The sequence below is a fragment of the Podarcis gaigeae genome, assembly GCF_964106915.1.
Source record: "Podarcis gaigeae genome assembly, chromosome: 6".
Lineage (NCBI taxonomy): Eukaryota > Metazoa > Chordata > Lepidosauria > Squamata > Lacertidae > Podarcis > Podarcis gaigeae.
The window spans coordinates 28783498-28807783 of NC_139682.1; the positions used below are offsets into that span (position 1 = coordinate 28783498).

The 24286-nt window shown below is 42.2% G+C and overlaps 1 protein-coding gene across 4 annotated transcripts in view; it reads right to left on the reverse strand.

Moving 5' to 3' along the window:
* The window catches only part of RALY (RALY heterogeneous nuclear ribonucleoprotein), a 197009-nt gene that overhangs the window by 110010 nt on the left and 62713 nt on the right, over window positions 1-24286 (reverse strand). For all 4 annotated transcript variants that reach the window (XM_083746340.1, XM_083746339.1, XM_083746342.1 and 1 more), the window contains exon 2: window positions 18517-18613. The gene's annotated coding sequence lies outside the window, so the exon portion shown is untranslated. The remainder of the gene's footprint in view (window positions 1-18516; window positions 18614-24286) is intronic.

The window sequence follows — 24286 nt, forward strand, 5'->3', positions numbered from 1 at the left end:
CCCTACTCTCCCTATTTACATGTTCCACTTATTTGTGAGTATAATGTGGGTGCCTCCCTCCTCCTTTACCTCAACGAAGTCCCATCACAATCCAGCATTTCTAGAATGTTATTGTTATTCTCATTTATACCAAAACACAAATTCTTAAGGGGCATTATTGATGTGACAGAGTCTTTCCAGACACAAAGGCAAAGTCCAGCAAGAGCTCACCAGCAGACACAGGGAGGAAAAATGCTGCATATACAGCATCCTAATGATTTCATCCACAGGGATATTTTTTGGATACCTGAGTGTTGTTAATGCACTTCAGCATGATTATATGGCTTGGCAAACTGTCGCCTTCAGCATCTGACAACCTGCTTTCTCATTATACACAGAGAGAAAACAACACCAGACTGAATACACTAGACACTTTGGAAGGAAGTGTAAGTTAAACACAGCAGGGAAGGGAGAAAGAAGTGACCTCACTATAAAGACGTTACCCAATTAATTATTATTAAGTGCTCGCAAACACTGGAGTCTAGTGGCTAGACTACTGTACAGAGGTTAAAAATTAAACTCCAAATTTATGGAGAAGCATCTTTATCTAGCAGCAATTTGTGGACCATCTTAGGTTGCTGCATGACTGCTTCGGCTGATATGCAATGAATCACACATCTCTAAGCTGGACCTACACTGAAGCGTCTAAATACCAGGCTGATAACTGTGACAGGTCACGTTGCATGGGTGCTCTTAGAGCAGAGCTAGAATTCTTACATTTCCCTCTTACTAACCGCATTGATTATCAGCTTTCTGTTACTGACAAACGTCCCCTTTGCTGAGAGTTAAGTGTTACGTCGCATGGTTTAAAAGGCATAAACTACAGTGTACTAAAACTCCAAGGGAAAGCACAGCCCAGCCAAAAGACACACTGTCCTATCAGCAACCATCTTTTCCCACTCCAGCATCTTCTTTCTTCCTCCCGAAAGCCATGATTAGCAACAGCAATGAAAGGGCAAATAAAGTGTAGACAAGACAGCTGTGATCTGATGGCTGATTGAAGCTCTATTCTCTGTAGCAATTTCATTAGGTGCTGATAAAGAACAGTGAAGGATTTCCAGCTGCAAATCTGTACACTGAATGTAGTATCTGATCTATGGATTTCTTCAGTTTACCAAGGAAACAAAGCAGTGCAAGAAAAAGGTTGTTTAGAATGAAACATGTGAGTTTCTCCTAAGCTTTATGCTTTCTCATCTCTCAGATGATCAGCCACCTTTTCTGCCTAACTCCCTAACCCTAGGCACTATGCAATTCCCCCCTTCTAATCCAAATACCTTCTATTTCTTTCATAGTAACTGCCCTGAGCCAAATTCCACAACTGACCTTTCCCTCTCAGAAATCAGAATGTTTGTGAATAGTCCATGATATACAGCCAGGGGCCTTTGCAAATGGCAAGCAGGTGAGCTGGGACTTTTCAGTTTAAATAAATGGGAGATAAAAAAATGTAATAACTAAATGAGATTCTTTTTAAAATAAGCAATGCCTTTGAAATAAGATGGGCTCTATGGAGTGAGAATGTTTGCTGCGGCTTATGCTGGTATTTGTTACTGTGATTAGTTAAATTGTGAAGCACAGGTGTGTGTTCCTAAATATTTGGCGGCATGGACTGGGGAGCCTTGGTAGCCTATGGCTCCCTGCTCTGTGTCTGTTGCATGTCTAGGAATGAACACCCCTGCCTTGGGCACTTGGTATGTTTACTGTGAGGAAACAAGACTAGTGAGCAAAGTGTGAAATAGTTCTAAGTTGTCATTAATAATGGTAATACAGGCTGTTAAAAAGTTACATTGCGAGGTTCAAGCACTATTTGCATAAAGCATTTTCCTTTTTGTACATTCAGGCAAATCAAGTGCAAAGTCTTCCTTGAGTGGACTTATCCAGGCCACAGGTGTGTGTGTGTGTGTGTGTGTGTGTGTGTGTGTGTGTTGGTGAGGGACTCACCCATGTTTCCCCTCCCTATCTACATAGGTTTCACCTGCCACTTAGTTAAGTTAGTTGCAGATCTCCGTGCTATAGTTATTGAACATAACATTAGTTCTTGAGTCTTCCTTTGGGGTGTGTGGGCAAAAGGTACATGCCTAAACTGGTGGGGGGGGAGGGATTGTAACGTGTATGTGAAAATACAGAGCTTGAGAAAATGTTTTGGACAAGTAGCAAACAGTAACAAGTAACAAAGAGGAATTATAGAGCACTCCCTTCCCTTTCGTCATTTATCCAACACAAATTATTCCTTACTGAGATACTGCACAATGGAAAAAGGACTATCAGGGCCTCATATTCAACATGAAATTTTCCCCTAAGGCAGGAACAGGGAACCTGTGGCCTTAGAATGTTGCCAGACTACATATCCCATGTGCAGGTTGGATCTGATGGGAACTGAAGTCAGACATCACCTGGAAAACCACAAGTTCCCCATCCCTGGGATATCCCTAGAGTGGATATTCTGGGTTCACAAGGAAACGGCCCCTCTTTATAGCTTGTTATTTATGCTGCAAGCAAAGAAGAAAATCTATACGTAAAAAATCCGAGTCTTATTTTTAGTTCAGTGACTGGGTGTCATCATGCATCTTTCCCTGTTCTCAAAATTCACACTTTTCCCGAATGATATGGGCGGTCTTTTTCTTGCCATTAAACACCAGCACATTTAGGCTTTCTAAATTACCCCACATCAGAGAGTGACAGCTCTCGTACCAAACTGCATATTTTGTTTTCAGTGAGCTTTAAAAATTGCACTGCTTTTTCCTCCCTTCTTGGAATATGGATTTTTTTTTTTAAAAAAAGCTCTTCTCCCTCTCCCTCTCTCTTTCCACCTCTCTCTGGGCTTATTTGGGCTTATAAACCTGAGATGCAAGGAGTCATGGCAAGCATGCTATACAACTCACAAAATGCAATGAGGAAGGAAAGAAATTCATTTCATTAAAAATATTCAGTGCTACAATAGCAGATAAATGATCCAAATCTGTTAACAACTTCTCCAGCATGTTGCTGTCACAAAAACAAATGAAATGATGCTGCAGGAAGTATGTACATATAGGTGGGTAAAACCCTTTAAGCGTAATATGCTCTAAAAGGAGGACCCAAATATCTCTTCTCCATTTTGTAATTTCCCCCAAGAGTAAAGTCTGCACAGATTCAACAGGGTTTTCTTTCAACTATATAGTAAGGGGGGGGGGAGAGGTTATAATGTTCAAATAAATTCATTAGATTCCATTATCTTCACAATTTAGAAATCTAGCTTCCTCTGGCGTTGTGAGCTTCAGTATAAGCCAGGTAAAATTTGCCACTTGATTGCATGATATTTCTTTTGAAGCTGACTTTACACGACTTGAGGCTTTCCTGCGTGTGAGCGAAGCACATGAAAAGCATCTGCCAGCCTCAATTAAATGTTAGTCTGGTTGTACAGTCCTTATAGGCAGAGAAGCCTATGTATAAAGTCAGTCTGATGCAAGACCTTCTTAGCAGCAGGCTGTCACTATCCCTTTGAATGATCTATGCACCCCAAACTAATTTGCAGTACGGTTGCTTGTGTGGACTACAATTTCTATCTTCCAGTGGAGTGTTAGACTTAAACAGAGGATGCCTTTGCACAAATCTCAGTTCTGCCATAAAGTCACTGAGTGACCTTGGGCCAGTCACTCTCAGCCTAACCTACTACACAGGGTGGCTGCAATAATAAATGGGATAACCTCCCTCTATCTTATCCTGAGTTCTTTAGTTGGCACAAATGTTATAAATAAAATGTGTTCAGGAATTCAGATGTTGAAACTAAAAAAATAGAGTTTTGTGCTAAGTTATGCATGGAAAGGGACGCAGGTGGCGCTGTGGGTTAAAGCCTCAGCGCCTAGGACTTGCCGATCGAAAGGTCGGTGGTTCGAATCCCTGCGGCGGGGTGCGCTCCCGCTGCTCGGTCCCAGCGCCTGCCAACCTAGCAGTTCGAAAGCACCTCCGGGTGCAAGTAGATAAATAGGGACCGCTTACCAGCGGGAAGGTAAACGGCGTTTCCGTGTGCGGCTCTGGCTCGCCAGAGCAGCGATGTCACGCTGGCCACGTGACCCGGAAGTGTCTCCGGACAGCGCTGGCCCCCGGCCTCTTAAGTGAGATGGGCGCACAACCCCAGAGTCTGTCAAGACTGGCCCGTATGGGCAGGGGTACCTTTACCTTTATGCATGGAAAAATGGAATTTGAATAAGGGCAATGACAGGTTCATAAGTGGAAGTTAGGAATATGGATCTGCTTATTTTGATTCTCTGTGTCTCTCATTTTTTCAGTCTTCAGTTCTCCACATTTTCACAGCAATTTAAGTTTTTTTTAAATAAAAAAACCCTCATGAATATCCACAAGCATTTTAGTACGAATTTCTCCCAATAACCACATTTAGACAAATATATGTGAAAATTCTGTGCAAAATATGTGTATTTGTTTTATGCACATTTCCCAATAACATATGCATTTGTGTACAAATTATTTGGTTGGACAACTGCATTGCAAAATTCAGCACAGCGCAAATTTCAAAGGCTAGTTGCATTTCAGTTTGAATATTGGTTCGAGATGTGTTAGTTAGGAAGTTTCTAATTAAAATGCAAGCAAAATTGAATTTCTCCTTCATCCCCAGTGGAGATAAGACAGCAGCCTCAAATAACTTGTAGAGCTTCTCTAGTGCAGAATTCTGGTCTATGCCAGAGTTGCTGATTTAACCTAGCAGCTCCATTCTTCTTAAACACGTATCTCACTCATCTTAAATGCCATTGCAACTACTGAAGAAGAGAGTATTTTTCTGCTGCTGCCATCTGAAGTGAACAGTAGAGGTGTGGCCAAAAGACAGATTAGTCCTAGCAGCAGTAGTCCTCCTAACACCCAAACAGCTGTCGCTGGCAAACAAGAAAGCAACCCCCCAATTTAATCTTGAATGATGTGAAGCATGTGATGGAAAACTGTGGCAGGCAATGTAAGAGGCTACAAAGCACAAGCCCAGTCCAGTTGGGATGTTGAACAGTGAGGCAGCAAACTTGGGAAAATTAAATCCAAGAAGTACACGGTGAAGAAAAACCAAGGAAGCATGGAATAGATTCAAGGGTGGCAGCGGTGGGGATCAATAAAGGGCAAATGACACAGCTGGATAATGGGAAGCACAGAGAGATAAATTAGAGGGTTGCCCAGAGGTTCTGATAGCCAGCAAGCAATGCATTAAAAAACAGGGCAAGGGGGACCATCAGGAAAAAAACTAATTAAAAGTAAGGAAGGCAGAGCCACATGGTGTAAAACATGCAGGAAGAGAAGAGGCTTGGCAGAAAAATTACAGAGTGTAATGAAAAGAGAGGTGTGAGAATGACAAGGAAAGCCAAGGTTGAGAAGGGAAAGGCTTTGACTTCACACAAGGCTCAGATAAATAATAAAGACATGTTTTCAGGTACATGGGGAGCAAGAGAAGATTGAAAGAGCCAGGAGGTTATAGCAGAGGAGGCAGGAGAACTTATTGGTAGCAGAGGTTGGGGGCACTCTTGTAATAAGACAGGAATATTGGATTGGGAGGGCAAAGCTACTGTCAAAGGTATGTGATGTAGAGCCTCCCAGGCTTGCAAGTCTGTCCCCATCTGCTTTGTACTTCCATGTAACTTCTGATACCTGCCCAGGTCTTAACTCTTATAGTTTTATGTGATGAGAATTACCACTTCTGCTTTCATCTTGGGACTTTCATCTTGGATTTATAATTGCATATATTACAAGCAGAGCTGAGCCTATTGCATTTTCAGCCACACACATTTACCTGCAGGAGGGCCCGTGGCAGAGCATTTTCTTTGCACCGCAGGAGGGGTCAGACTCAGTCCCCAGCATCTTCAGTTAGGGCTGATAGGTTGTTTTCACAGAGGTTGTGGAAGATAAGGCTATTCATGGCTAGGTTCTAGTTCCATCATTGTAGGAGGTATGCCTTGTGACTACCAGTTGCTGGAAAACACAGGAGGGGAGAGTACTGTTGCACTTGGGTCCTAACCTGGAAGAGTTACCTCGAGTTGAGAACTTTGCCCCAGGATGAGAACAGAAATCGTGTGCCGGCAGCAAGAGGGCCCATTAGCGAAAGCACGCCATTAGTTAAGAACAGTTTCAGGTTAAGAACGGACCTCCAGAACAAATTAAGTTCGTGACTAGAGGTACCACTGTAAAACAGTATCTTCACCCAAAAACAGATTTCATAGGAAAATAAGTAGCTGCTTATCCATAAGTTTGCTATCGAGTCAAACTCTTGTTCAATGCAGGTCAATATCATCCACATCTAGAAAAACGGATGGCAGCTTTTCAGGGATTCAGACAGAAGACATTATCAGCCCCATCAGAGATGCTTGGAATTGAACTTGATATCTTCTGCATGCAAAGCAGATGTTCTACCACTGAGCTATGGTTCTTCACCCTGGGAGGTGTGCATATGAATTTAAAATCAACAAATGCAATATAGGTAATAACCAACCATACAATAGAATAGCTAAAAAAATTCCATAGTTTAAAATGCCTGCCTGGGCAATTAAGAAGTCTTTTAACCTGGATCTGGGAAGAATGCCAAGCACCCTCCCCCGAGGGCATTCCACAGTCAAGGCACCACCACAGAGAAGGCCCTCTCTTTAGTGCATACGTAATGCACTTATCCCAAAGATGGAATATGACCATCCTCTGACAATCTTAATACACAGTCAGACTGAAATGGGAGGAGGTGGTCTTTCAGATATGTGGGCCCTCTGCTTTTATGATGCCTTTCCTTTTTATTGCAGTTATATCCCATCTTTTTCTCCAAGAAGCTCAAGGTAGTATTGATGGTTCTTTCTTCCTTGTTTAACTGTTTCCCTCAACAAGCCAGTGGGGTAGGTTAGACTGAGAGGCAGTAACTGGCCCAAGACCACCCAGTGAGCTTCCTGGCTGTGTGGAAAATGAACTGTGGTCTCCCAGGTCCTAGTATGCCACTCTGACAACTACATCACACTGACTCTGGATTTATCAGTGGTGACTGGTGGTCATTGGTGCTGATAGGGAAGAAAGCAGTGATGACAATAACAGGCAAAGTCGGAGCCAATGATAAGCAGAGCCAACAAATTTTAGTTTTGTCCCTAACCTCCTCCCTGCTGACTTCTAAATGTGCCAAACAAACACTGGGCTAGTTCTAAGTAAGCCAGGAGGCTGAAGATGGTAAGACAGCGTGCCCTGTTCACCCTAGTGGGCCAGCCTCCCGTGAGATTAACTGATTAGTAAAGCAGGGTACATTTTGTACTAGATCTCCATGCCAAATATGCAAGTTGTGTTGCTTCCAGAATTGTCTGATAGCTCATATTAATTATGGTAATCAGGGCAATTAGAAGACAAAAAATACCCAGAGTAATTCCTTCACTCAAAATTACATAATTGTAGATAATTTGTACATAATTTGTTCCTCTGGGGTTGGGCTTTTTTTTTGTTTGAGGGGGTGGAGATTCATCATCATTCACCTTGCTCTATTTTATTTATGCATTTTTAAAGATTTTTAGGACACACGGTGGTACAATGTTCTCTCTAGGCAGTTTACAAAAGCCAAACACAATTTTGCATATAAAATCGAAACAAAACAAATTTCACAGCCAAGGAGCAATAACTGCAAATTAAAACAATATACAGCCCGGTGTAAAATAACCATGCAAAAAAGAAAAACGTGGTGGCTTTAAACCATAGAACCATAGAGTTGGAAGGCACCCAAGGGTCATCTTGTCCAACACTCTGCAATGCAGGAATCTCAGCTAAAGCATCCATGACAGATGGCCATCCAACCTCTACTTAAAAACCTCCAAGAAAGGAGAGTCCACAAGCTCCTGAGGGAGACTCTTCCACTGTTGAACAGCTCTTACTGCTCTAGAACCACTCTACCATTGGTAATGATATCATTAACACCTATGTGTGTGGACATGTGTGCATGTAGATTTAAATAAATAAATCATTTGTTTCTTTTGGTGTTGCAGAAATTGGAAAGAAGATTAATTGTATCACATATATCACAGTGGTAGAAACTGGGCTGATGCAACTATACACTAATAGCAAAAATGCTCCATTTTGAGTGGCCATGACATTAAGGCACTTAGCAAGGGTCACATAAGACTTGGGTCTGGGCTTACTGTATACATTTAAGCCCACTGTAAGAGGGCCTTTAAATCCTTATCCACAAACGCCATAGGTTTTCCCTATGGCAAATAACTGGCACTGTTTTGGCTTCAATTCACTGGAGAAAGTATAAATAAGGTAAAAGGTAAAGGACCCCTGACAGTTAAGTCCTGTCGCAAACGACTCTGGGGTTGTGGCACTCATCTTGCTTTACTGGCCGAGGGAGCCGACGTTTGTCTTCAGATAGTTCTTCCGGGTTGTGTGGCCAGCATGACTAAACCGCTTTCTGGTGAAACCAAAGCAGTTCACAGAAATGCCGTTTACCATCCCACCGGAGCAGTACCTATTTATCTACTTGTACTTTGGCATGATACTAGGTTGGCAGGAGCTGGGACCTTCCGATCGGCGAGCCCTAGGCTCAGTGGTTTAAACAACAGTGCCACTGCGAGACAGTATACGTTTATGCAAATTTGAATCAAACATTGGGAGCTCCAATGAGCTTGTCATTTAGAACACAGAATTTCAGGCAGGGTGGGTGGGGAGGTGACTATCAGCTGGCAAGGCCCAGATGAGGAAAACAGGGGAGCCGTGGGAAAGAAGTTACAGGAAAAGTGGGGTGCAGAGGCTAAGGCCCCACAGATGCTTCTCTACCACCCCCTCTCAAAGTTGCTTTTCTCTCTAAGTTCACTTCCATCGGGCTTTAATTGCACAAATTTATTTGTAGCCTGCAATTATGTTTTAAGCATACACAATTGGATGAAACACTGTGGTCTGTTATAAATGTGAAATTGCCTACTGGCCCAAGTCTTGTATTTATTTATTTTTTAAAAGGAAGGTAAACTAATTTTCAAGAGGATAATTGTCCTTGCAAAAATTGCAGTATTTGCAAATCTACCCTAAATGTGGGGAGGGAGGACTGGACATATTTAAAGCCCACCAACCGTGGCAGAACCCCTCTTAAATTAATCATCAGTTTCCGTGTTCACAGAAGAGTATGAGAAACAGATGCTAGCAAGAAGATACATGTCTCAGAGGGGGAAATCAGAAATGCAAAAAGAATTCAACACCAAGTCAGAAACAGGTGATCAAGTAATTAGACTGTCTTCCACATGATGAAATTAAATTAAGCAGAATTTCTTTAAACCGTGAAGAATCTGTGTGCAGAGATGCAGCAACAATATAAGCAAAACAGAACAGCCATTACCTCTGCCTCACTCAATTGAGTAAAACACCATCCAATCCTATGCACGTTTACCAAGAAGTAAGGCCGATGGGGGTTGGTGCCTAGTCTTTCCCACAGCTTAAGAGAGAACCAGAGCAATACAGTAAACAGGGATCAGGTTTACAAAACAGATTCTTGCCAACTTAAGTAGATTCATATACAACGAGGAAGGAAAGCTTTCCAGGGTTCCCAACAGTGTGGTGGCACCCTTTGCATCTATAGTTGAACATAAGGGGATTCATTTAGACTTATAAGGAGCATGTGAATGTTAGGCAAATGCACCTCAGATCTCTGTTCTATTCATGTGCTTATTCAGAGTCTATCAATTCAGGGTCCAGTGTTCACATCTGGAATTTTGGGAGAGTGCCATGGCCTCTAGTCACAAAATGGCTGCTGTGGGGTGTGTGACATAATACAAAATGGTACTATCTAAATGTGCTTTCACACAACAGCAGCTTCCAGAAATATAGCACAATATAGCACAGTTTTAGAACTCATTTACATGTTATTTGCAAGCAGATTTGTTCTGGAAGCCCTATAGAGTCATAGAATTATAGAGTTGGAAGGGACCTCAAGGGTCAGCTAGCCCCACCACCTGCAATGCAGGAATCTCAGCTAAAGTATCCATGGCAGATGACCATCCAACTTCTGCTTAAAAACCTCAAGGAAGGAGAATCCACCAACTTCCAAGGGAGCCCATTCCACTGTCAAACAGCTCTTAAAGGTAAAGGTACCCCTGCCCGTATGGGCCAGTCTTGACAGACTCTGGGGTTGTGCGCCCATCTCACTCAAGAGGCCAGGGGCCAGCGCTGTCCGGAGACACTTCCGGGTCATGTGGCCAGCGTGACATCGCTGCTCTGGCGAGCCAGAGCTGCACACGGAAACTCCGTTTACCTTCCCGCTAGTAAGCGGTCCCTATTTATCTACTTGCACCTGGGGGTGCTTTCGAACTGCTAGGTTGGCAGGCGCTGGGACCAAGCAACGGGGATTCGAACCACTGACCTTTCGATCGGCAAGCCCTAGGCGCTGAGGCTTTAGCCCACAGCGCCACCTGCGTCCCTTCAAACAGCTCTTACAGAAAGCTATTCCTGACGTTTAGTCAAAATGTCCATTCCTGTACCTTGAATACATTGTTTTGGGTCCTACCCTCTACAGCAGGAGAAAACAAGCTTGCTTCACATTCCATGTGACAGCCCTTTAGATATTTGAAGATGACTATCATATCTCCTCTCAGTCTCCTCTTACTCAGGCTAAACATACCCAGTTCCCTTAACCATTCCTCATAAGGCTTGGTTTCCAGAGCCTTGATCATCTTGGTCACCCTCTTCAGCACACATTCCAGCTTTTCTTAAATTGTGGTGCTCAGAACTGGATGCAGTACACCAGGTGTGGTCTGACCAAGGCAGAATAGAGCGCAAGTATGACTTCTCTTGATCAGCACACTATACTTCTATGGATGAAGGTAAGAATAGCATTAGATTTTTTTGCTGCTGCACCACACTGTTGACTCATGACAAGCTTGTGGTCCCTAGACCACTAGATCCTTTCCACATGTACTAATGGCAAGGCAGGTGCCCCCATCTTATATTTGTGTAGCTGGTTATTCTGGCTGAGGTGCAAGACATTACATATGTCCCTACTGAAATTCATTTTGTTAGGGAACATTCAGATCTACTCAAACTTAACTGCAAGGAAGAGAGGTGTGCTTTTTTGCTTTTGCCTTTTTAGGGTAACCATAGAAAAGGAACTTGTGTGAAGGAGTTGAAGAATCTCAGGCTGCTTTAGTATCTTCCTTGTGCAATTTCTTTTGGGATTGTTACAAGCGGGACCAACCACAAAATGCAACAGTGTAAAGTGTTCTTGCTCAGAGTAAAAGCCAGCCAACCAATCACAATGTACCCATGTTTCCCATCCACCCCAGCAATCTGTACCCACTGAGATGTTCTTGAGTACCTCCTCCCTTTTAGCATTATCTCCTCTAATATGTTTTATACTTCCTCAAACCATGGGGTTTCCCCAAGCCCGTTAATACTTCATGCTTGTTTGTCGATGCCATTTTGGTGATAGTTGGAATAACGATACCACATACTCAAAACCAGGAAGTATTTATTCTTCAGTAAGCAACTGAAGCTAGCCTCAGATGTTACCATTTTAATTTGAACCCAAAATGTTGTTCTTCAGAAGATGTTGCTTGCTGTGCTTCCACTTTTTGTACTGATTAAAAATTAAAATGCATACTGACTGAGGTACGAGGATCTTCTGTAGAATGGGAGTTTGGTTTCCTAAAGAACACTACTGTGTAATTAAATAGTAAATAGTGCCTTAAAGCTAGTGTCTCATGTGTATGGAAGAATATTTATCCACATAAGAGGGCAACACTAGAGAAATGTAAAGGCACTTAAGGGGAAAAATAAAGATGTTATTAACCTGTCTCTAATAATTTCAGTCCCAAAGGTATTTCTGGGCTTTTTCTACGGTATTAAGACTGCAGCCTCAACTTGTGAGTCACATATCCATTTTGTAAAGTTGTGATTGTAAAATTTTGGCAGGGTAATCAAATATTATGAGCACTCTCACATAATAGGATTATGAATATCCCTATCCCATATTTTAAATGATGCCAAGAGATGGAGTTAAGTCAACATGTGCCACCTCACCCCCCCAAAAAGCACCCGAACTTTACCATATCAAGATATTCATGAGAATCAGTCTTGAACCTAGCATTATGGAGTGCTTTTCCCTTTCCAGAGATACTATCTGTCAGTGGTATATTTTCTCTTTTCCTTATTGTTCTTATAATGTAAATTTAAACAAATAAATATAGTTCCTTTCCAGAAGAGGCTCGTTATCTTTATCATATGTGCCTCTGACCTTGCTAACTTGCTTATGCAAAAGCGGGAGGGGGAGAATAGCATCTCTGGAATTTGAAAACCACCCACAACTTTAGCCTAGAGCTATTCAGGGAACTTGATGTTTGGCCAGGAATTTAAATCCAGGTTTCCCTGAAAGAAATCCAGCTCTGTCCACTATACCCCATGTTTCTGATGTGCCCAGGGCTGTGTGAAAAGGCAGAGATGCCATAGGTGTTGTGATGCATCAAGCAAAAGAAATGGCAAATTGAAAATTTTCACACCACTTGAGACGTATTCCTGCTATGGTACATTCATGTTGATATGCTAAGTGTCGGGGTATATATTTAAAGAAAATTATGGGAAGAATGGACATTGGGAATCTCGTGAAATTAGCGATGCACTCCATTAAAAAGAAATGCTGGTCTGTCAAGAAGCAAAATGCCATAGTTAAAATTTTGCTGCCGAAAGCACCTGTCCATTCTGTCTGTCTGTCTGCCCCTCTCAAAACACATTATGAAACTTCATTTCTCTCTTTGTATTTCCTGGTCCACATGTCATACCTGATACATCAGTGCAGTTACTGTCAGTCACTTCTTATCATGAGCCTTCAGATAAGTCCGGTGAAAGCTTCGTACAGTGAGATTACAAAAGGCTATTATTATTAGAATAATTATGTTACTTGTAAATTTACTTTATTATATTTCTAAAAGTATTTCTATAATGGCCACTCAGGTAAAAGAGAAAATGAAACAGGCCAATAGGCCTTTCAGACTGCAAGGATGCCTGCTGAATCTGCATTAGAAGGGTATCCCACAGAATGGGAGCAGCAACATTAAATGTCCAGCTACTAATTGAAGCCAGGCAGGCAGGTGGCGCTGTGGGTTAAAGCCTCAGTGCCTAGGACTTGCCGATCGAAAGGTCGGCGGTTCGAATCCCTGCGGCGGGGTGCGCTCCCGCTGCTCGGTCCCAGCGCCTGCCAACCTAGCAGTTCGAAAGCACCTCCGGGTGCAAGTAGATAAATAGGGACCGCTTACCAGCGGGAAGGTAAACGGCGTTTCCGTGTGCAGCTCTGGCTCGCCAGAGCAGCGATGTCACGCTGGCCACGTGACCCGGAAGTGTCTCCGGACAGCGCTGGCCCCTGGCCTCTTGAGTGAGATGGGCGCACAACCCCAGAGTCTGTCAAGACTGGCCCGTACGGGCAGGGGTACCTTTACCTTTACCTTTAGGCCTAAGTAACACAAGGGACAATCATCTCTGGATGATCTCAGTGGGATAAACAGGCTCAGGTGGTCATTAAGGTTTCATGGATCCAATGTGTTCAGGGCTTTGTATACTATTACAAGAACCATGAACCTATCCCAGTAACATATCTGCATCCAATGCAGATATTTTAGCAAAGCTGTCACATGTTCCAGTTACAGATAGGTAGCCGTGTTGGTCTGCCATAGTCAAAACAAACAAACAAAAAAAATCCTTCCAGTAGCACCTTAAAGACCAACTAAGTCAGTTCTTGGTATGAGCTTTCGTGTACATTCTGTCACATGTTGTCAGCTATCTGTCCCCATCAGCATTCTGCACCAGCTGAAGTTTCCAGACCACGTCCAAGAGCAGCTCCACATGCAGCACATCTTAACTGATGTTGAGCAAGCTCTCCGAAAAGCAATTATTGTTTGCTTTCTGAAGTATATTTTTTAATGCACAGTTATCCCCAAAGATGCAGCCGGTATGCAAGGTGGACTGAAGAGGCTGACAAATGAATAAACACACAAGGAATACTACCAGTTCAGTTTCTACATGACTGAGTCAAAACCATTTGCTTGGAGCAGCTCCACGTGTTTGGCTCTTTGCTCAGTTAATTCACCCACGGTGGTTTGGATGGTTTTCACAATGCCAGCAGAAACAGTATAAGGCTTGTGCTACCATTGTGAACAGGGACGCAGGTGGCGCTGTGGGTTAAAGCCTCAGTGCCTAGGACTTGCCGATCAAAAGGTCGGCGGTTCGAATCCCTGCGGCGGGGTGCGCTCCCGCTGCTCGGTCCCAGCGCCTGCCAACCTAGCAGTTCGAAAGCACCTCCGGGTGCAAGTAGATAAATAGGGACCGCTTACCAGCGGGAAGGTAAACGGCGTTTCTGTGTGCGGCTCTGGCTCGCCAGATGCAGCTTTGTCACGCTGGCCACGTGACCCGGAAGTGTCTCCGGACAGCGCTGGCCCCTGGCCTCTTAAGTGAGATGGGCGCACAACCCCAGAGTCTGTCAAGACTGGCCCATACGGGCAGGGGTACCTTTACCTTACCTTTACCTTACCATTGTGAACACGCATTCCATTCAAATCCTACGTTTTCTCCAAGGAGCTCAAGACATTGTACACGGTTCTCCCAACAACAGCCCTGTAATTTAGGTAAGGCTGAGACACAGTAGCTGTCCAAAAGTTACCAAGTGGGCTTAATGGCTGATTGGGGATTTGGACCTAGAGCTTCTCAGTTCTAGTCCAATATTCTAACCACCACACCACACTGACCCAATCACCAGAACCATGTGGATGAGCCCCTTTGCATGAACAGATTCACTACATGGCATTATCTCCACAAAGCTGCATTTTCAAACAGTGACTACACTGAAGTGTGCATAGGTGAATTAGGCCTCACTCACTCACACTTCCATTTTCAGATAAAAATTAGATTAACAAGATCTGGGTTACTTCCAGTATTTAACTCTCTCTACCTGAGTCTTGGCTTTCAACAGGAAGGAACGATGGGGGGAAACCCCACCTGTGCCTCATTGATTATTTTGCCAAAATATAGAGACTGAAATGAGGAAGAAGTATTTTTACTCCATGATAGGTGAAAAAAGAACCATCCTACCAAACAAAGCTATGAAACAGTGCACCAAGGAATGTCTGGCCTGAAATGAAGGAAAAGAGTGATTCCTCCCTTTGCAGTTATTTATTATTTCTCTGGTTTGCTTGGCCCAACATTCCACTCCTTCTGAATTCTGGATTGGCAAAATCTCCACTTCTGAAAAAGACACAGCACTCCAAAAACCCATGAAGAAATTAGATGAGAATTTCTGAAGCATTCTATGGAGATGTTAGTTATGAGATTTAAATGTAATAGTGAAAGTAAGAAATGTATATTAAGTGAATAGATTGGAAAATTCTCAGATTTTCAGATGTGATTGATGTAAGTCAAAAAAATGGTATAAGATATGAAATTATGTTTAATTATTGTTGAAAATAATATGTTGAAAAACTAATAAAAATTTAAAAAGAGAATTTTTGAAGCATTCTTAAAGTTGTTGTAAAAGAACTTGGCACCAAAGCCAAAACAAATGTGAAATATACAATTCAAATTTGAGCTCTCATGTCCACGTGCATCAAATAAAAAATTATGGGCACATCAGAAGACGTCAAACAAAATTCAATTCTCTGCTTTATTTTCCTGGCCTGTACATGGGGGACTTTCTTGGGAAGATATGTCTGCTGTTTGTGGTGCCCCTTAAGACCTGCATAAAAATGACTTGTGTCTGCAGAATGGAAGGCAGAGCATAATATCCCAAACCTTCATTTCTGGGGCCTTTCTCACGGTTGAAATCACTAAATTTGCCCATTCCACTAACCTTGATAACACTAACATCACTATGTTTCAAAATGTTTATACTGTTTCACCCCATTTTTTCATTTTTCAAGTGGAATTCATTGTTTTCCTTTTTTTAGATTTTAAACAGGTGAGGCGGAAGCCTTTACTCACTGCCAAATGAATGAAGAGGCTGAGAGCATCATTTATTCCATCGCCTAAAAATAATGCAGTTTTTTGTTTGCCAATTCTTTTCAGCTGTGGACAATTCCTGGCCTGAGGCCACCTAGAAAATATTGTGGCTACCTCTCTACATTTATTGATTCTCAGAAAGGAATCCAGGATTTTACCAGAGAACTGGCAGAATAAAACACTCCATTGTCCACAGTTCACTGTGCTCAGTCCTCTAAACAAACCTGGCATTATTTCCTAAATTACTGTTTCTCAAAATAGTGTGCATTTTATTTTATGCACCAGTTCCTTCTAGCTTCTAAAGTAACCCCCACAATTTCTGGTTCCTATATACTGTTTCCCTTCAGTAAGCAGGGATGTGTATGGTTTGAGATTCACTCAGAACTAATGGTGACCTGCCCATTCCAATTGGTTTTGTGATATACTCTAGTGGGTACCTAAGGTGCTAGAAGCCAAGGACACAGCAGAGAGGCATTTCGGTGACTAGGTAACACCGGACCAAATATTTTGGCTAATTAAGACTTTGCCATAATTATTTGGCTGATAAATATTACCAATATAAGATAACATAACTGAGGCAAAGGATCACTACCCAATATAGATTTTGATCCAGCACCTTCTCATCTATAATTTTACAGCACTCTCCATTAACTCTCTCTAGAAGCACAATAAGAAAGCTACATTATTATTATTATTTTTAAATACTATCACACTCAGGGAGACGGAGCACAAATATTATATACCTAAGCCATGATGTGTTTATTCACCAATATTTTCATGAGGCAAAACATATTATGGAAAAGTCTTATATGCCATCTTTGGGGGCCTTGCTTGCCTAAGGCAGTCCTCAGAACCATAAAACCAAATAACTACAGTGATTTAAAATAATCAAAATTAAGGCAGCAACATTTAGAGTTATTTTTAAAAGGCCAGTATGTATATAGAAAGACAAAGATCTAAACAAAGCTATATTTTACAACATGTATATAGAAAGACAAAGATCTAAACAAGGCTATATTTTACAACACAGCTTTGTAGAAAAAAACCTTTTAGAAAAAGGCGGCATGTATTCATCAGAAACCTGACTGAATCCAGTAGCCATTCCAAGTACATGTTTATGTGTATGTACAGAACACCCTTTTGCTGGAGTCAAAGATACAGAGCATGCGTTTATTAATAGTTGTGCTTGACCCGGGGGTCAAGAGGATTAGCATTGTACTGCATTGCTTAACATGTCCCTTTCTCAAGTTGTACTTCTAAAGTTGGCTCATGACATCAGCTGATGCCCTGAAGAGTGAGAGTTCTGCGGTTGCCTAAAATAATGTTCTTCTTCTCAAAGTTTTCTCCCCATGACAAAGACCTCCAGATCCATATAAGGGAAATATTAACAGTTACTGCCCACATGACCAACGTTTTACTGGTTTCAGTACACGGGCATCTTTTTCAGTTCAATAGACAGCTTCAGTGAGAGATATGATATCAGTTAACTCAAATGCATGAATTTCAAGCAGCATTTGACCAAAGGCAGCTTAAAAACTGTTCACTTTCCTATTTACCCTTCTCTTGCATGTCTTTTTTTGGAATGCAGTTCACTTTTCCTTCAGTGGGGGCTACAGAGGTCGCAGACAGGCCACCACTTTAAAAGGGTATAGAATGCAATATTAATCCAAGGTAGACAGGAACTGCGACATGTGATAAATGACTGGGACAAGTGATTAGAGTCTGGATTAATTTGTGATTAGACACTGTGATTGAGCTTACTGAGCTCATAGACACCAGAGGTACCTGAAAGGGCACTCTCGGGGCAGGAATCTTTGTTCCAGACACTAGAGATCACACACACAAATCATGGTTGGCTTTGCCAGCATAAAACTTAGACACAAGAAAGGTTATGGGCCAGATGCTACAGAATCTTTGTGATCCTTCAAAACTTAATAAAGTGGTTCCCCTCCCAATCGCTGTGTACACAATAAATGGTTGCTTCTACTTGTCACGCAGCATTAAAATTCATAAAGCTCCATGCTGTTCTGATACATGAATCTGATACATGTTCGTGAATTGACAAGATTCAAACCCCCTGCCAAGTAACTGTGAAAAATTCAAGGCTTGCTTTCTACATTAGAATATGCCAAGCCATCATGCCCAGCCCTGCCATTAGGCATGGTGATACATCTGCCTCAGGCAGTAAAGGAGCAGGAGGACAGAACTGCTAGTGAGCATGCCTGCCCTGTGCCACTAAGCTGCTCTGCTACCCTCAAGTGCTGTGGAGGATGTAGCCCCATTGACAGTGTTGAAGATTCAACTGCTAGTCAGTATCATACACATAATATGTGTGTGTAAAGGAGGCACCATCTTGCCATTCACCTCAGCTAGCAAATGGCTTAGACCATAGAACAAACCTCTTCCCTTCCAAAGCCTTTGTTCAGAGATCACATAATCTTGTCTCATAAAACTCTTAGTTCCCCACAAAAATAGTTACGTCACGAATGCAAATTTACTGGCTAACCTTAAACTGAATTGTGTCAAATCACTCACCAGGAATGGTGCTTTGGGTACAAGAGTTCAGTTCCTCCTTGCCCACCAGGTAGGGGGGCTCAACTGGCGTGGTAACCCTTTATAGACCTGGCTTTACCTACAATAAACAGGACATAGGAAACCATTAGCAAGCATGGCATTCAATCCAATGTTTTGTCATCTATCTACTACATTACACACACAATAGTACTTGAAGTGTGTTGGAATGAATTTGCAGAGCTAGATCATAGGATCTCTTTGATGTAGCAGTGCAGCCATCCCTTTTTGAGCCAGAGAAAGGTCAGGATCACCTTCCCCAATATGACCTAGGAATCTTGGTGAGATCATCTGAGTGGTCCCCCATGGATCGGAAGCATGATTCATATCAGCAATTTCAGGTGGGACCTGTAACAAAATGTAGCAATGCAGTACACTCCTATTCAGACAGTCATTAAGCCAGCTATGTCTTCTTCCTGGATTCTCGCACAAACACCTGTGCCCTTTGTACATAGATAGGGCTGTTTTGGCTGCATAAAGACCCACCCATTCCTATTTGGCATTGGAGGCAGCCAGTGACGAGTGTACACGTGAAAGAATATATTGTGGTGAAAAGCCCTGGCAGGAGAAGTTCACACTGTTCTAGACCATTTTGCCCCATAATGAAACTAGATATGCCCCTCAGGCCCAATAGCACACAGGGAAAAAAAGCAGTAGAAAGTCAGAATGTCCTAGTTCAGACTTCCGGGTCGGCGCCATCGCCGAATGGCGGGCTCCCTCCGAGCTCCGGAGGGAGCCGGCTCGGCAGGGGCTGGGTCCTACCGCACCGGCGATGCGGGGACCCTCAAAAACCACGGCCAGATTGAGGCCGTGGACATGGAGACTCGGCTGGCACCGTTAGCGCTCTCCCGACTCGTGAAGGAGCCTTTTTAAAGGCTACGGATTGGGTGCCGGGGAGAAGCGTGGTGCTTTGAGTTCTCTGCTATCCCTGCCGAGCGCAGCCGCATGCCATCCGGCGGAGAGCGCTGACTTCTTCTATTGAAAATTCGGCTCTAAAGAAGAACCCGTGAGTAATTGGAATATGGACTAAAAAAAGGGGATAAATTTTTAAAATTCGGAGCGAACGGGGGAGGCGGAAAAAAGGAAGTCAGCCCACCCCTAAATTGTAGAAGAGCCAAAACAAAGGACTGGACAACTAAGATCGAGTGTAATCTTATCTTGCCGAATCAGCAACTACGCGAGGGAAAATTATAAGATTGAGCTGGAGGAGAAAAGTGGAATTGTTTTTTAAAAAAGCAACCCCCCCGGAATCCCTGGAGCGATTCGTGAAACTGCCTGGAGAAAAGTGATGGAGGTTTTGACAGCTGTCAAAGAGCTGTCAAAAAGGAAGATTAAAATAGAGACTTTGTTATGAGGACTTTGCCGGTTATATTTGTTATAAATTGAATACAAACTGTTTTAAGTATTGGTCAACAAGTTACTTGGTCTGGTGGATGTGATTCTGGAAGGGAACTTTGTTACTGCAATCCACCTAGAGGAGCCGAGGGATATTGCATGTGTTTTTCACAGGAAATTTGAACAGTTGAATGGAACTTTTAATCTCCTGGGAAACTGCAGGAATGGAATATTATTTTGTCTACAGAGGTCTACATACTACAGGAAACAATGGAACTATTTGTTGGAAAATGAAAGGAACATGATGCAATGCTTTGCTCCATGAATAACAAACCTCTGCAGAGGCACTAGAAACTTTTGGAAAAAGAACATTTCTGTGGGAGAACAGAGAAATAAAAAGGAGGAGAATGATTGACAAGAACAAGGAAATAACAAGAACTGGACAGAACTGGGGGAACATTTGGGATATTCAGGTTTGACAAGCTTATGGATACAAAATTGGAGTTTTTACTCCTGGATATAAAAACCTGGATAGAAGAAATGGGCCCTTATTTGATAGACTCCTTCTACGATTGGACATCCGTAATTAAAGACTGGCAAAGAACTGGAGGGACATAGTGTAATGTGGGACCTCCAGGGAGATATTAGAAGTGGAGGGATAGGTGAAACGCAAAGGGGAAAAAGGGGAGGGAAAATTGGAATCCAAAGGCTGTAAAATTATTATTTATATTTATCTTATTTCCATCTGTATTATGTTTGAAAGGGGGAAGCTCGTGGAAGGGTATAGATCGATCTTAGGGGATGAGAATTTGGATAAATTGGGTTATTGATGAAGAGTGTAATTTGGGGATAAGAACTTGTTGAATTTAATTGCTTATTTGGAAGATTTGGAACACAAGAGGGGGTAGGGAGGGGAAGTCCTAGTTATTGGCAAAAAGTTTATAGATTGGATCTAATTTGTTTTGATTTGTTTTAATTTGGAAAACCTTAATAAAAATTATTATATAAAAAAAAGAATGTCCTAGTTCACAGTGTTGTATTTCAACACAGTGGTGGTTTTGAAATATAAAGCATGCAACAACTTTTTTCTCTCAGAGCTGATTCAGAGGTGGATCACGCATGCACACATACCACTTGGTATGCCATCACACACGTTAATTGCATCCTTTGAAAGTGTTTGATGTGGTGTTAGGAAACACCAAAGCTCTGCATGCAGTGTTTGATCCCTGATGGCCAAGCAAGTTTTCATGTGATGCTGTAGTAGCTGAATGATGAATGAACATGTGTGTATGTGGCTCATTCTCACATGGACCTGAATGGTGACTGAAAGGTAGGCTGAAAGAATGTGGGTACTCATTTCCACTCTCCAAACTTGATGGTGCATTTTTATATTATTCTAGCAGCCTTTTACCTGCTGTTGCTTGGAAATTCTAAGTTTTGAAATCGGTGATTAAAATCAAAACACTTTTATAAGGCTCGGTCTGCCATATTAATTCAAATGGCATAAAACTGTGGCCAAACACAGGTGAAAACCTGCTCCTTTATCTCAGGAACCATCCTACAAAAATTGGTTATGATCTCTTACAGGATGTCCAAACGCATGGTGAACAAACAACTTTCAAAAATGTATAGTGTCCTGTGAATCTAGAAACAACACTTTTATGTTTTTTAAATTAAGGAAAAAATCAACACCCAAACTGCCTAATTTGAAGTAGTCCAACCCATGCCCTTTATTATAAAATGTTAAAAGTGGAAGGTCAGCTCATCGGTCTGATAAACCAGACAGAAGCTTCTCCTTACTCCTTCTATAATTAAGGACTCAATCCATATTTGGTTCTCTGGATTATTTCACAACATTTCACGGGGGTTAAAGTTTTAAACTGAAGAGTGATGAAAGGAATGAAGAGCCAACCTTCTAGCAAAGAGGACATTTGTGCTTAATGTGTCAGTGAGAGATTACATGTTTACTGAGAGATCACCTGCCTTGCTGGAATCCCACTTAGTTTACAAGTGCAGTGGTTACATGTTATGTGTGGTTACAGGATGAGAAGCAAGTGGGACCCTGACTGCATATAAGAGATGCAGTCAAGGTCAGTTCTTATATCCAAACATTTAATTTACTCTAAGAAATGTGGCTTGTTGACATTTATGCTGCCCGCATCCAGGGTTTTCACACACAGACACTCCCAGCCTTCAAAGCAAGTATCTTTGGTAAATGGAGTGAATATTTGGCTGCTCTCATTTCTACAGATATATGTATAGTTGGAGCTGTTACCCCCTGACCTCACTTTTTTCTCCTGCAAACAGTGGTTTGGATCCAGAATTTTTCATCCTTAGACTAAATCTATTGAAATCAGTGGGGCAAGGCAAAAACAGCTAATTTAAGTCCTATCAGTTTCAGCAGATCTACTGACTAAGTCTGCTTCCAACCCATTCAGCACAACCTGTGAAAAGGATTTAGTTTTAGTTTAGTTCATTATTTATAATTTGATTTTCGGATGAGACAATCAAATCGACTTACATTTAAGAAATACACTAAAATGTAATGAGTTAAATTAGAAACAAGACTTTCCCTCGTGTAATAAAATGATCAGCAATTATAATTAGAAGACAGCAAACATCAGACTAAAAATTCCAGTAGTGAGTAGATCATAGATTAAAAACTGGCTGTAGAAACTGTATGTACTTAGGATGTAATCCTAACCCCAGTTACATGAGAGCAAGGCCCACTGAATTCCACGGGACTTCCTTCTGAGTAGATATGATTAGGATTGTAGCCTCAGGCTGTGTCAGGGTGAGTAGAAATTATTCCAACAGATGAGTCCCAAATACATGAACAGAATTTGCAGATGAAGTTAGTATGTATAGCCGCTCTTTCACAATTAATGCCACATCAACACAGGAAGAGGGAGGACCCAGTAGGCATGACCCCACTCCCCCTGCTATGTACATAGATTATACACTAATAGAATGCATGCACATTCTTCATAATATTCTTGTTCACTGCTTTGTTTTGTGGACTCTCTCTCTCTCTCTCTCTCTCTCTCTCTCTCTCTCTCTCCCTCACCCACTGCTGCCCATGAAGGAACACAGCCTTTGGATTGAAAGAAGCACCCATCCTTGCATGAAGTAATGCTCTTCCACAGTCAGTTCCAAAGAACCCCATTGACTTCTATGATACTCAGCACCTGAGTTTTCTTGGCTGTTTAGGTACAAACAGCCCTGGCTAGCTAAGGGGTTACATTTCTGGTGCATTCTACAGTTCAGAAGATTTCCATCACATCTATTAATGCGGTAACATCAGAGCAATGGTGATGTTGGGCACAACTGCAGTGAACGTTGAGATTTATTCAGCTCCCTGCTTGCTCCTTCTCAGTTACTGAAAACACTCTCTAATTGAATTGATAAAAGCCAGTAAATTGCCCCTTTTTATTGTGCCTGCCTTACAGTACAGGCTGGAGAGATGACTCATCCCCCAGGTGTAATGATGTGAACCACTGAGGCTACTTCGGTGATTCACTTTCAGCTGCATTGTTCACATAGATTACTTGGAGGAGATTAGTGTTACTGGAGAAGAGTGCGTCAGGACACCTGGCTTCCTTTCCTGCCTCTTGCATCATTAACATCACTTAGGATCTTCCCAAAAAGGACATATAGGCACATCTGTTTCTCACCTGTCACCTGAATTCTGCACATTTCCTGCACAAGAACATTAGGTTTCTGTTGCTGAAACGACATTTTCACAGCGCTCAAAACTGTAACATTATTTTCTCTATTTTCACTGTCCAGGGTGTAAGTGTCATTGCTGATGTATCCAAAAATGGCACCAAACACACACAAGAGGAAGGAGTTTGCATTGGGAATCTCTTGTTAAAATGAAGGGTCCCCTCCTTCATCTGAGCAGGGGTTTCTGTGCAAATCCTTTCTTGAATCAGGAAGGTTTCCATGGAATCCTGCTGAACCGAGCAGGATTTAATCGCCACTCACAAGCTGACAAATGGTGGATAAATGCTACTCAGTTTGGCTATGTGCCCCTATTCCCTGCTGGAAACAAGCATGCCCAGCCAATGCAGGATTTAACCATGCCCTCCTGCCCATCAGATAACATCGCAAGTGATGTCAGCTGAAGCATGGGCATGATATGGGGGAAATGGCTTCATGGGCCAACTTGGATTCCCTGGTTCCCCACCACTGCCAATGAACACTTGATTAGTCATTTAATAAACCTGCAATTGTGTTTGTCTTGTCCCAAAACGCCGGGTCAATTACGGATTTGCAATCCGAGCTTATACAGCTTTGGGGGAGAAAGTTCACTGCAGATCAACTTTACAAACAATCACTTTATTTAGCATTCCTCCCCCTCTCTAAATCAATATTCAAATGTTCTAATTAGGAGCTA